This window comes from Ruditapes philippinarum, unplaced genomic scaffold, assembly GCF_026571515.1.
Source record: "Ruditapes philippinarum isolate M1 unplaced genomic scaffold, ASM2657151v2 ctg956_1_1_1_1, whole genome shotgun sequence".
In the NCBI taxonomy this organism is placed as follows: Eukaryota; Metazoa; Mollusca; class Bivalvia; order Venerida; family Veneridae; genus Ruditapes; species Ruditapes philippinarum.
The window spans coordinates 36285-51095 of record NW_026858848.1 but is presented as its reverse complement, the minus strand read 5'-3'; the positions used below and the strand labels follow the sequence as shown (position 1 = coordinate 51095).

Sequence of the window (14811 nt, the reverse complement as noted above, 5' to 3'; positions counted from 1 at the left end):
GATGACATTCATCATTTTTAATTTAAATGAATTGTTATGGTTAATAGTTATAGTTTTCATCATAAAAAAATGAAAATTTGAATGAATTGTGAAACCTACTGATTTGATGTTTTATTTAGTGATATAAATATTTTTAGTTTGAACTTACACTGACCCAGTAAAGGTCAGGATGGGGAGGTTTCCAGTTTTGCTACCCTCATGTGCCTGTTCATGCACAATGGCAGGCAACCTTCATGCACAATGGCAGGCAACCTTCATGCACAATGGCAGGTAACCTTCATGCACAATGGCAGGTAACCTTCATGCATAATGGCAGGCAACCTTCATGCACTATGACAGGCAACCTTCATGCTCAATGGCAGGCAACCTTCATGCTCAATGGCAGGCAACCTTCATTCCCTAATTGGCAGGTAACCTTCATGCACAATGGCAGGTAACCTTCATGCACAATGGCAGGTAACCTTCATGCACAATGGCAGGCAACCTTCATGCACTATGGCAGGCAACCTTCATGCTCAATGGCAGGCAACCTTCATGCACTATGGCAGGCAACCTTCATGCTCAATGGCAGGCAACCTTCATGCACAATGGCAGGCAACCTTCATGCACAATGGCAGGTAACCTTCATGCACAATGGCAGGTAACCTTCATGCACAATGGCAGGCAACCTTCATGCACTATGGCAGTCAACCTTCATGCTCAACGGCAGGCAACCTTCATGCTCAATGGCAGGCAACCTTCATGCTCAATGGCAGGCAACCTTCATGCTCAATGGCAGGCAACCTTCATGCTCAATGGCAGGCAACCTTCATGCTCAATGGCAGGCAACCTTCATGCTCAATATTACTTGCTACCAGTGCAGACCAAGGTCAGCCAGCACATCTCTGCCATCTGATCATAGTCTGCACTGTTTGCTATTCAGTCTGTACATATCTTAAAAATCTCCCTAAAATCATGTATGGTTTTGTCCAGATTCAAAGATGGACAAGTCGATTTAAGATATTTAGGGTGGTAAGGGTTAAGATAGCAACTTAAACTAATTACTGTCTAGGAAGTCACATTTCTGTTTTGTCCCATCTGCATCTAAATAATGTTACACATAATGTATGCCATACTGAAGTAAGTTCATAAAAGTGCTCTGTACATTGTTTGCAGACACTATACGAAAATATTTTTGGAAGCTTCCCAGCAGGCATTCGACGTTGTTTCAACGTTGAAACAACGTTGAAATATGGTCGTGACGTTGTTCAACCAATATTCAACTATGGACGACCATACGGATATATTGCCAATTGATTCAACGTTGTTTATAGTCGAAGTTTTACATTTAGTTTAATCATTATATAAACTTTTATACCACTAATTTTGTGTTATTATTCTTTTAGTGAATTAGTCTGTAAGTGATTTTTGTCAGGAAAATTTGCGTTACAATCTTTTTCCGTATATTCAAAATTAGTGCTTAAACAAATAAAGTTGGAAATAATTTTTCACTTTTTATTAATGCTTTAAATATTAGTTAATATGTTTTGTTGTTTGTTGTTTTATTTTTTAGTTCTTTATGAATAATATCAATTAATAAATTGATATTAGTCCAAACCCCGTTTATAAAATAACGCTGGTCAGGGGAAGTAATTTGAATTTCGAAGGTATAACCGTAATGTTTTACTTTAGTTTACTGATTATTTTCTAAAATATTATTATCTATTCTTAAAATTCTACTTTAATTTACTTTATGAAATAAATGAGAGATGAAAGCACATGATTGAGATGATTTGACACGTTTTCGCGACCTAATTGAATGATTTATGTTCGGTAGGCCTTGTAAGCATGAAGTTATTGATGTCCTTGGCAATTTATGATTTTGCAAATCTTGTCTTTCTTTAATTAATTTAATATTATTAAACATTTGTCTGTACTATACAGTATCCTAATTAGAATTTAATCAATTATAAAATTATAACCTATAAAGTAGTTCGGCCCACATAATTTACGTCCCAAGACGATTCGTCAATATATATAACTATGTTTATATTTTAGTGATAGTATAATACAGTGTTAATTAGTTTGAAAAAAATACATTATTATTAAGTTAAATAACAAATTTGAGTGTTAAACTTTAAACTTTAGTCATAAATTTATGGGGAATAATAAATCTATTTCTATTTTATTATATATTATTTTATATTCTAGATCCTGGTCCTGGCTGAAATTTAGAGTATTGCAGCTGTAGCCTGTATACCATACATTCAACATGAAAAAGACTGTCAGGTTTGTTAAATTGAAATTTTTTCTTATTAATTTTTATATTTGAATTTCTTTACAATACAAACTATAAATTTTTCAACTACTGGATATTTATCTTGTCTTAAAATATATTATTTTCGGAATATTCCTGTAACATTATTAATATAAAATTTACATGTTTGCTGATTTCAGGATGCTGCATAAAAAATGGTCTTAGCTAGAGCCTAGAATGTTAATTTCTTGGGAATATGCTGCAAGGAACTGACGGGGAGCAGGTTTTCTTACCAATCATAGGTGAGACTTTTAAATGGCTTCTTTTTATAAAGATTTTGTTGTCTTATATACAGTATTTGCTGTCAATATGAAACTTAGCTATGTTTCAATTTCTATGCTGTTTTATGATGTAAATCTTAGAGAAAAGCATTTTAAGATAAAACAAATCACTAAGTTGAGTAATTATATGTATAATTTGAGATTGACCAAGTCACTTTTAACTACAAACTTCTTATTTTTATTTGCAGAAGCAGTAAGAGACAGCCAAAGAAGTACTCAAACACTTAACATACCCAGAAAGATCTAGAAGAAAAGATTGCAACAGATTGTAGCTTAATTGTTAAAACTATTAAAGTGAATTTAAGCTGCACTTGAACTGTATTTTTGAAATAAAATATCTGAAATATCTATAATATTGTCTTGATATTTTGTTAAACTTGGTTACTTTGCTTTATATCCAAAAATTAAAGTATGGTGGGTTTTCAACGTTGAAATGACATTGAAACTTCAACGTTGTGCCAACGTTGAAGCTGCAACGTTGTTTCAACGTTGAAATTTCAACGTTGTTTTAACTTTCAAATCCGAATATAAATCCAACCTTATTTCAACGTTGAAATCTGACCATAATTCAACGTTGAAACAACGTTGATGTGCCTGCTGGGTTATGGATCTGAAGCTTCAAGAAAAATGTAAAGATTCAAATATCATATTCAGGAAAACTTTTTTTGTTCAATATTATCTAAGGAACTAGCTCTTACTGTAAGTGTTATGCCCTCAGTAAACTTGAATCTGTTCTTCCCAATCAGCTGCAAACTTCAACGCATTATACCTGGAAATAGAAAAAAAGATTTTACAATAAGTTTATGTATGTTTTTAAAAACTGAAAGATTTATTTACCTATTATCATTTATCAATATGATAATTATTGTTTGATACATAGAAAAATTCAATAACTATAAATAAATTAATCCCAAACCAAAGACCCTTGGTTGGATTGCACTGTAAAATGATCTGAAAAAAAAAAATCATTGAATTCATCTACTGCTATTCTTTCTCCTTCGCTTCCGTAGTCCAGTCTACAATCCGAAATGCTGATAGTACATTCTGCAGTAACACCGTGTGAATGACGAATAATTGCTGACAGGATTCCTAACAAAAAACTTAAAAACCACCAAAAATTAATTAACCAAAATACCACTGTGTTCGGAGCCAGATTAGGCAACCGGAGTAGTGATATAGCTATAAAATGTCCAAGCCTCTCCCTGACTCTGATGTAAAGCTTCTCTCCCACCCAGGTGAGGAATTTTTCGGTTCTAAATAGTCTCTCTTCACCTGACAGTAATTAGTTCTACCTTAACAAACTCAGAGTGATGAAAAACCCTGTTTTCTTTGCAGAAAAACAATTACTTCCATCACTTATAGTGAAAACAAACATATACCATACCATGTCTAGTAAACCATCACCATACCTTCTCTTGTCTAGGAGTTTCCTATTGTTTTAACATGTCATCAATTATAAAGATGCTAGCTAAAATGTATTCTCTGACAAAAATTCTTACATTAGTTGCAGCTTATACCACGGAGAATAATTTATTTATTATTGTCACTTTTTAAGTTTATAGAAAAATGATACTGTGTCATCAACTTTAAGATATACTTAATTAATACTTATTCTAACACGACCCGCATTTTTCCCTTTTGAACATAGAAGAACCGAAAGTGTGTGTATAATTATGCTATGAAGTCACTGTTTGACGTTCTATATTTAGATATGTGACGTAATCATTATACACGTGACGTAACCACTAAAAATGTGACGCGCTGAAAATAAGTACGGAAACAAAACAGGCGCAATTTTACTTAATATCTGGTATGGCAGTATATTTTTCTTGATGTTATGTTAGAATCGAAATAATATATCCAAATCGGTGATTTTATCGCTTGATAACATCACTGTTTGTCTTTCAGATGCGCATCATTATATCACTCGGACTACGCCCTCGTGATATAATTCGTCGCATCCGAACTCCAAACAGTGATGTTATTGAGCGATAAAATAACTGTTTGGGATATATTATTTCTTAAATATAAACAAATATTTTTTTTTTTTTACAAAATCTTTGTTGATACTGATTATAATTTTGAAAAAGATAACTTCCCAATGCCAATCTGAAAGAAATATGTTAATTGTTTCCTTAAAAGCGAATGGCGCATGCACAAAATTGCTAAACAGTTATAAAATTATAAACCTCTTTAAAATAGCAGCATTAAGAGGTTAATACACGGCAGGAGAGGGCCGGAAGGTGATAATCGGCCCGCAAAATGAATAATGGACCCGAGGGCCATTATTCATTCAGGGCCGATTATCACCTTCCGGCCCTACTCTGACGTGTATTAATGTCTTTAATACACTTGGTAGATTTAATAGTAGCATTTTTTTTTATAAAAAAACAACAAAGTTCTTTCGTTGAAATTCTTGTCTACTCTTCTACTGTTCTGTGCAGAGATGTTTACTGTTTGTGTGTTCAAAGCAGTAGAATCTAGAAGCAAGTTTTATTTTCTTTTTTTTTTCGGAATGAATTTGTCGTTTTATTTCTTCAAATTTCAATAGAAACAAAAATGTGTTTGTACAAAGTACGCTTTTAAAAGCTCCCAAAATAAAATCAAGCGATTCGTGCTGATAACCTACAATCACTTTTACATTTTAAAACTATTTGATGACGTAAAATATGACTTCATTGTTTCAGTTTGTGCACGTGCATATGTTCTGCGGGCTGAGTCCCGGGCCGCAAACTCATAATAGGTCACGTGACACTCGTAATCAGTTGAAATCATAGGCAATTTTGTTACTATATATAGTAACAAGTGTATTAATATAATATTCTTTCTCAGAACATCTTTTTCTCTTTTGTACAATATATATTCATGTTTGTTAAATAACAGACTAGCTGACAGTCTATGAAATAACTCTTTCATCGAGAACTTAAACCATAAGATTATGAAAACAATACAGTTTAACTGTTAATTAATACATTTGAGCCGCGCCATGACAAAACCAACGTAATGCGTTTGCGACCAGCATGGATGCAGACCAGCCTGCTCATCCGCGCAGTCTGATCAGGATCCATGCTGTTCGCTTACAAATCCTATAACAAGTAGATAAACTGATAGCGAACGCACTTTGTTGGTTTTGTCATGGCGCACCTAAATTTTTATAAAAACGTTTCATTAGATATAGCTTTAAACCCTTTTAATTAATTTGTTTCTGCATTAAGGACAGGCACAGTCACCAATGTCTTATGTTAATTATAGACACATTATGACTCCGATGTATAAATGTATGACCTGAGAGGGGTGGAGGTGAATACAATTCACACTTATTTAAGATAGCATTCAATTATGCATGCCCATGTAATTGATTAATTTCATTTACTAATAAAAGCAAATTAACCCTCTCTAATCAAGCAGATAAAATCTGAATAAACTTATAGTACAATATGTTCAATATAACCTCATGTACAACAACAACAAGTCAAAAACTTGAATGTGCTTAAGGTATATATTGACAATCAAGGCAGGGGTTTATTGCTAATTTTTCTAAATTTATAATTTCGATAGTAGAGAGAATGAAGAAAACTTTGCCTGTGAATTTGGGAGAGGGGGGGGGGAAGAGGGGGGGCTGGGTTTTTTTGTTTTTTTATCATTAATACAAGAAACTCCAAGATAAACCATTTCCTGATTAGAGATATAAGAACTCAATGAGGTTTCCTTTTATTGAAACACATAAACTACCCATTCATGAAGTTATACAGAAATCTTTATTAGAATAAATACATATTGATCTGTGATATTATTGTTGTTTTCCGTATGCACTGTAACAACTGCTCATGTGGCAATTAATCCCTTATAGAAACTACCGAATGTCCAGAACTACTGCACGAGAATGATATATAACTCTTCAATAAAGACAAGAGCCCCTGCGCTGTCACAGGACTAGAAGTAGCAACTCGTTACCAATATATTATCATTATAGGCAATAATTTGACCAAATAAAGTCTCCTACTTGCAGGGGCGATTCTCCCGTAAATGAGAATTAATGTGCGACAGATTACTTCTCTGCTATTTTCATCTGGCAAGGTTTACGCGATCTAATTGTGTTCCATCGCAAGCGGTCTTGTGGCAGTAGATTAGAGTGAATGCACTTACCAGCCAAATGCTCACAATTATTGGACAGACAACACAAATTGCATGGACAGTAGTTATTTCACATGTAAAATATTAGAGAAATACGCTAATTCGGCGTAATTGTCCCTCGAAGTAAAACATAGCAAGAAATGTATTAATCGCCCTGGACCTTTCCATACAAGATGAATGCTTTTTTCGTCAAATAGAACGGTCACTAAAGGCAACCAAAAGCAATTATCGCTGCATTAAGAGGATTATTGAGTTAGGGGTTATTCAGGGTCACTTGTAGCCGCGTAAATGAATACTCAAAATAATGAAGGATGAAGCGTGATTCATTGCTGAATGTCAAACTTAACAAAATTGTGAGATTCCTGAAAAGGCATAGAAATTCCAGGCAACAATGGTCTAAACGCCCGATGCAGAAAATTTACATTAATTTTGCATACGCCTGCATAATGTTTTTCTTGTTTTCGTAGGGAAATTCCTTTCTTCTCACTTTAACGCCTATTTATGTTTTTCAATCCACAGATTTAATTTTCCTCTACAGATTGGATTGATGATTACAAGGATAGCCACAGGCGTTTTTTGAAAAAAAACTTATTCTATAAATGATTGATAGAACTACCTCATTTTCACTAGGAAATGAGCAATTTCTTTCAAAACAAAGAGGATAAATTATCAACTACAAATTCTTTAACCAACAAAAAAATTTTAATTGTCTGAAATACAATGGGTCTATACCTTGATTTTCTTCAAAGAAAAATGTCCAGAGTGTTTTAGACTCCACACGCAAAATTTACAGCAAATGAGCTTGGATAATACTACGGGAAAGTTTGTAGGAATAATATTTGATAAAAAGCTGTAAAAAATTTATTAAAATTTCTACAAAATGCAACAATTTAGAAAGTTTTCCCTTGTAAATTTGATTCACTTAATGGTCTTTTTTTTCTTTCTTGAAACAATTTAGCCAATTTTGGTCGACCCGCTGGTTAAGACTAAATAGTACTTCGAAACCAAATTAATAATAAATTAATTTTTTATTTTTTTTTCAAAGAAACAGTCATGAAACTGTATCATTTCTATCAGTGATTCAGCCATCTTGTCAATCATGACTAAACAAAATATAAACAATCTTGTAACAGAATCTCGATTCCTTCACACAATCTTTCATTCAGGCCACAAGAACTATTTTATTGATCCTGAAAACTGTTGCCGCTTCTACGTCTACGATAACAGCGGGTGACTCAAAACCCTGTCCGAAAATCCTGACTGACATCGGCACCATTTAGTGTTGTGTTTAACGTGACAGAATAAGATTCTGAGACTGTGTAAAAATCTCGAAAAACCCTTCAATACCCAGACGATGGAAATCATTTAGCTGTCCTTAACAGAACTCTGAAACTCTGCATTAAGATCCTGATTAATTGGATAATTATGGAAAAATCTATACTTGATTTATACAGAGCTACATGCATTCTAATACATAAAACTTAATCACCACAGTCGGTCACGATAGAAAAAAATAATCACACACATATCACGGACAAATCAATGACCAATGACAGGTCATTACATGTCACTTGAGTAGAATCATAGCATGACAAAGTTATAAACAAAATCATCAAAATCTCAAATTCACGGAAAGACTATATTTACAGATATGACCCCTTTGGGGTTTGGGGCTACTGGGAGCAAGTAGACCAGTGTCTGCATATCAATCTAGGGATTGTAGGTTTGAGCCCAATATACTATATTGTCATACCAATGTTGAGGCATAAATGATTATATCCTGGCAGACCAGACTTGGGAGTTATTCAAATAAACTTCAAGCTCTCTGCAAAAATCAAGTTTTTGAATAACATCTTAAATGTCTGCTGAAGCAGAAAAAAATTGAATTTCAATATGCCAGAATTAAATTGTCAATTAGCGACTGTAACAAAAACAAATAGATCAAGAAGAGAACATGTGAAGGAAAAAAAGAGCGAAGGAACTAATCAATGGAATTTCATATTTTTCCATCATGTAAACAAACCATATTTGACTTGGTATTCATTTACCATTCATTTTCACTATTGTATCACTGAGTGTTATTGACTAATTGCCGTCCTCAAATAATTTATTTGACGAGTCAATATTTTAGAACAAATACAATTTAAATGTTAAGTTTAGATTTATTCACACCATCTTGTTTTATTATCACAGCATACCCAATATTTACACTGTGACAAATTTCAACGTTTTTCCCTCCTATTTACATTAACACGACCGAAATACAAAGAAATTTTCTTTTTCAATTACAAACGATTGAATATGAATACTTTAATCATCAAATATGTTCGCAGTTTAATTTTATTATTCATTTATTCAAAATGTCTGAATTATATGCCAATTTTATAATAAATTGCAAGAAAATGGGAAATACTGAGCAAATATTGACGAAAGAAAAACGTAGACTCCTACAGTGTTAATGAAAATGATTTTTCTCAATACCTAAAGCGTGAGCAGTCAAATTTACTCAAGGGCAAGGTGTAGAATTTAATTTCCTGTTCACTTAATTACATGTATCATTATTTAATTCATAACGAAAGAAATGCATTAATATAGACGTTAAGAACTTTGGAACTGATCAAAAAAGTCCTTGGTGCAGCCTGTATCAATAAAACTATATTTGCATAAACTTACTATTACTACTTATTGAGTGTTTTAACGAAAATAATTGGACCTTATATTAAATGATAAGAAATCATTTGATCAAATTTTATGTATTATATCATAACAAGAGGCATCCATGGCCGAGTGGTTAAGGTTGTTGACTGCAAAGCACTTGCCCCTCCCGACAGGGACTTTGAAGTCTTTCATGAGAGGAAACTCCAGGTAGCTTAAAGGTAGTTGGTGGTTCTACTCAGGTGCCCATTTATTCCTGTCACAAATAATGCACAGAAGGGTATCTGTGGTCTTCCTCCACCAGTCAAGCTGGAAAGTTGCCACATGAACCTATACTGTGTTGGTGCGACGTGAAACCCAACCAAAAAAAAAATATATATATCATAACATAATGCTCAAACATGAAGTGATAATCATGAAAGCTAATATAACAACTTAATACTAACAAAAAAACAAACAAAAAAAACAATATAAACTTTAATAAAATAAAAATTCGTTTAGAATAAAAAATGGTTTTGAATATTATTTCAGACACTATAGTTTTGTTTCGCCGAGGCAAACGGAATTTCATCATCGGGAGAAAATGCAGACACTCGATTCAATCAATGGCTCCAATACGGCAGCTTTTCGTATTGTCAAGAATGATCTCTATATTATATTTATTCTAATCTCCAACAATCTTTTGATTAAAAGATGCCAACAATCTTTTGATTAAAAGATGAGATGTTATCCGTCATACTTTGCATGAAAAAGGGAAATAAAAATGTCCGGGGGAACATGCTAAATCAGTGTGATTTTATTACCGCTTCCAATAATATTTTCTGTCCCCTAGACACTTTTATTTACAATATAACATAATGCTCTTGTGATTTTTTATTAATTTTGAATAAAAGCTTATGAAAAAATATTGAAAATTTTTGCAATCAGAGTACATCCCTCCTTGATCATTTACCTTAGCTGTCGCCTTTCCCTGGCCTTTTAAAGAGACATGCCTACAAATTCAAACTAATTTATGAACAATTAAAATCAGGGCACAAAAAAAAACCCCTGATATTTATACAATATTTCTTAAAATCTGTAAATATTTTTTTTTCAAGTTTGATTCATTTTAAAGAGTTAAACTAATTAGTGTATTATAGTTAAAAAGCATCTTCAGATTTTTTTTATATTTCTTCTTATTTCATTCCTTAATTACTTTTGATACAATATAATATATATTTATTTATAAACTTTAACCACATTTTTGAATATTGAAATGGTTTGTAAAAAAAAAATATTTTTTGACCATCAGCTTTATTCAATTAACACTTTATGTAGTGCTTTTAAATGTAAATTAAGTTTTAAAGTATTAAAATATGGGAAGGCTGACCAAAGAATCAACTGTAGCAATCTGTAGCTAATGTAGCAATCTGCTCTGAAATCAGCGCAGAATGTAAATTTTATGCATATCACTTCAGAAAAATATTCAAATAATCGGTCTTTGATAAGCGTTCAAAAAATCATTTTTACCTTAACAATTCAAATTAGTTCTGTCAACCTGAAATGATGCGTTCCCAACTGATTTTTACTTTCGTGAATATTCAATAATGCATATTGTCAGTGGCAAATCACAAATAAATTTAACGGGGTTGCAAAATTTTATGCATACGTTGATAAAAAATGTCTGCGCTGATGATCGATAAAAAAACCCAAAGGGTCGTCAAGATAGTTTATACCGTCCCTATTTTCAGCAATTAACGAGAAAAGCCTCCCCATCACATGCATTGTCAGCGGTTGACACCAATTAACTCGCAGCGGACTCTTTGATCGTCTATCATCCGAGACTTGTCATCCTACGTTTACAATTTATAATTTATGTGATTTTGCGAATGGAAAAGTCAAGATTTTTATCATTCAATATTAAAGAGATTTAAATCTTGAATTTTTTTTTTGTCAGCGCTAGGACATAAAAAGGCAATACTGCTCGCTTTAAGCTGTCTAATAAGCCACACACAATTGAAAAGAACGCGTCAAGTCGGCATAGACATGCATGTTCATCATTACATGGCATTTTTACGACACATTAAAACCGCACAACACTGAATTTGTGTAATGGACATGCTCCGTTTTGAATTTTGAACTGTCCTTTCGTAATTTAGGGATTTCATATTTTAAATGCTAAATGTTAATGTTATTACAAAAAAACAAGGTATGCTTGTTTTTGTCAGACTGGGAGGAGGTGCAGACTTACCTATCTCTATTAACATTGGTGACAAACAATTTGAAACAACAAGATTTCAATATATAAAGAATGTTTAAATTCTTTCTTTGATTATGAATTCAAATGCCATCAGAGAGTTAAAATGCTAAAATTCCATTCAGTTTTATAGTATGAAATACATATACAACCAAATATGGATTGCCATAAATTTATCATCATTTTATACAATATCCCTTTCTAAGGTTCCCCCTACCCCAACGGCATCCAGATAAGTAAATATTATAAAGTTGTCCTATATTGAGCTTATTTTTAAAAAAAAAGAAACAAGCAATTATCATAGTATTGCAAGCAATCCATAAGTCCCCTACCGGTAAGAGCCCAAGCAACATTCTGAAGGGCCATTCACTTCGGTTCCAATTTTAAGTAAATTTGTTGAAAAAGTTCTTTAAAAGTGATCACAGGATACAGTTTTTATGTACAGACAGACGGACTGAAGGACACTCTAAAGTTATTTTTTAAACATCTCTGTTATCAAAATATAACATATTTAAAATCCTATCATGATTGAAGAAGTTGGAGTAAAAATTACCAATTTCTCAAAAAAAAGTCTAAGTTCAAAAGGGGCATAATTCTGGAAATAGTCTTGCTAGAGTATTGAACACTCACAAATGTTGAGTGACAATAAGAAACATTTATATGAAGTTTGAAGTAGATACATTCAGAAAAAGAAGTTATTAAAAAAAACAATGTTTTTTCATGAAAATTTTAAGTTCAAGGGAGGTAATTCTGATAAATTTTGTACTAGAGTTGTAAACCTTGTCACATATGATGTGGTTGATGACAAGCAACTTATATTTAAAGTTTGAAGAAAATACCTTAAGAAATAAAGAACTTATAGTGAAAAAACTTAAAAACTAGAATAAGAAATCTTGAAATTCAGTCTATTTGTTGCCATAGCAACCAGAATTTTCAACATAGGAAGATAAGAAAAGGATGTGCATAATTTCCATACTGCCATCTACCCATATGTCAAGTTTCATAAACATATTTTCAGTACTTTTTGTGTTATCACTGGATCCAGGTTATGTGTAAAATTTGCCATATTTTCAGTCTATTTGTTGCCATAGCAACCAGAATTTTCAACATAGGAAGAAAAGAAGAAGACGTGCATAATCTCCATACTGCCATCTATCCATATATCAAGTTTCATAAAAATATTTTCAGTACTTTTTGCGTTATCGCGGGATCCAGTTTATGTGTAAAATTTGTCATATTTTCAGTCTATTTGTTGCCATAGCAACCAGAATTTTCAACATAGGAAGAAAAGAAAAAGACGTGCATAATCTCCATACTGCCATCTATCCATATATCAAGTTTCATAAAAACATTTTCAGTACTTTTTGCGTTATCGTGGGATCCAGTTTTGTGGACGGACGGACTGACGGACAGATGGACGGACATACCAAAATTTGATGTTTATGAGGCAAATGAGCTCATAAACACCACCTGGACCAACGTCCATAAGCAAAATAAGCTCATAAAAACAAAAAAAAACTCTTAATTTTATATTTTATGAGTTTATGTTCTTTATTTAACTACGGAATGAAGCTCATAATAATCAAATGTTGGCTCGGACTGACGGACGGACGGACAGACGGACGGAGGGTAAACCTAAAGTCCCCTCCGGTAAACCGGTAGGGGACTAAAAAGAAAGGCCTTATTGAAGTGGAATGAAGTACTCTTTTATGTGACAGCTACTCTCATTTCAAAATCAATCGAAACGCATTTATAGGAATAAAATGAATATTTCAAACAAAGATATGCAATATTTTTGCCAAGTTGGAGCCATCTTTCAGCTATTAAGCAATATTGTACAACCATAAAATTCATTTGTAAGTTTCCCGAAATTCCTTTCTTTATGGACAATCTGGATGTTTATATCATATTTCAATAGCTAACCTCTTTCTTTGCAGTTGCCTAACTGCTCGGGAGATGAACAAAATATTTTTCATGTTTATGCTATTTTCAAAATTTTCTATAAGGAGTATAATTTATGAATATTTCGTATGTTCGAAGCATCATACATGTAACTGTCGTATCATATGTATAACAAAATACAACGGTTTTACTCAAACTCTTTTTTGGGTCTTATACAAATATAAAACAGATTAAGTGCACTGCAAAAATCTCTTTCATGTTGTTTGCACTTGTGTAAAAAGGCAAGCTTTCAAAATAATCATACTACAAAACCCATATGGGAAAATCGGGATATCAGGGTTATAAATCCCTTTAAAAAGCACTTTTGAAAAATAATTGAGACTTTTATCAAACACTTCACTTCTTGGGGGCAACTAAACAAGTGTTTGCAAATGCACATTTAAGCATTTTCAATTTTTAATATTTGCTAACTTTTTGGGTGGATAATTCAATCAAAAGCTCAATATGTATTTAAATTTAAATTTATCATGACAGACATGGACAAAAATAGGTGCGCGTTATTAAACATAACCAAATTTGGTTTTCAGCATCCAGTTATAAAGTTCTCTATCAAGTTTGTTTACATCACAAGTTGCTATGATTTGTTGATTTCCGATTGACTTGTTTGTCTGTAATGCTTTTTTGTATGTCCCTTCCCCCCATCCCCCACCCCCAGAGGAGTTTTATTTTTGAAATCTTGTGGCCATCAAAGCACCTTATAGAGATACCCCAAGAACAAAGTTTGCTGATGACCTATTTAATTATATGACTTGTTGAGCAACGAGGAGGGAGAAATTTAAAGATCTTAAATCTGTTACAAGCTATGATGGCTGAAGCATGATTCAAAGTTTCATCAGATGTATTTTTAACTCCAAAATCTGTATTGCTCTTGTTTTTCCTCTTGTTTTTCAGGCAGCAAACTAAACTTTGGCTCACACTGTAATGGAGAGATTTTGAGAGAAATCAACGCAATGGCAGGACTTAAACTTACATGCAGGGACGAAGGGTGCAAGGGATTAAAAGAGACAACCCTAAATCAATCATACACTATGGATGCTACCTGTGCACCAGAAAGTATTTTTTTCATTTTATGACATAACTGTAACTACATTATTATAAATAACTTTTCATCTAATGGTTATCTTAAAACAAACTTGTAGTTTTCTTTCCAAATCTCATCTTAAGATGAATCATTAAAATAATTAATTTTGGAAAATTCTACTTTATAATTTTCATAATGCACTAAGGCATGACAATGAGAAAAGATA

At 32.7% G+C, this 14811-nt stretch overlaps 1 protein-coding gene across 6 annotated transcripts in view; it reads right to left on the bottom strand.

Moving 5' to 3' along the window:
- The window catches only part of LOC132754476 (synaptogenesis protein syg-2-like), a 146153-nt gene that overhangs the window by 96814 nt on the left and 34528 nt on the right, over positions 1–14811 (bottom strand). For all 6 annotated transcript variants that reach the window (XM_060745104.1, XM_060745105.1, XM_060745107.1 and 3 more), the window contains exon 2: positions 3276–3346. The gene's annotated coding sequence lies outside the window, so the exon portion shown is untranslated. The remainder of the gene's footprint in view (positions 1–3275; positions 3347–14811) is intronic.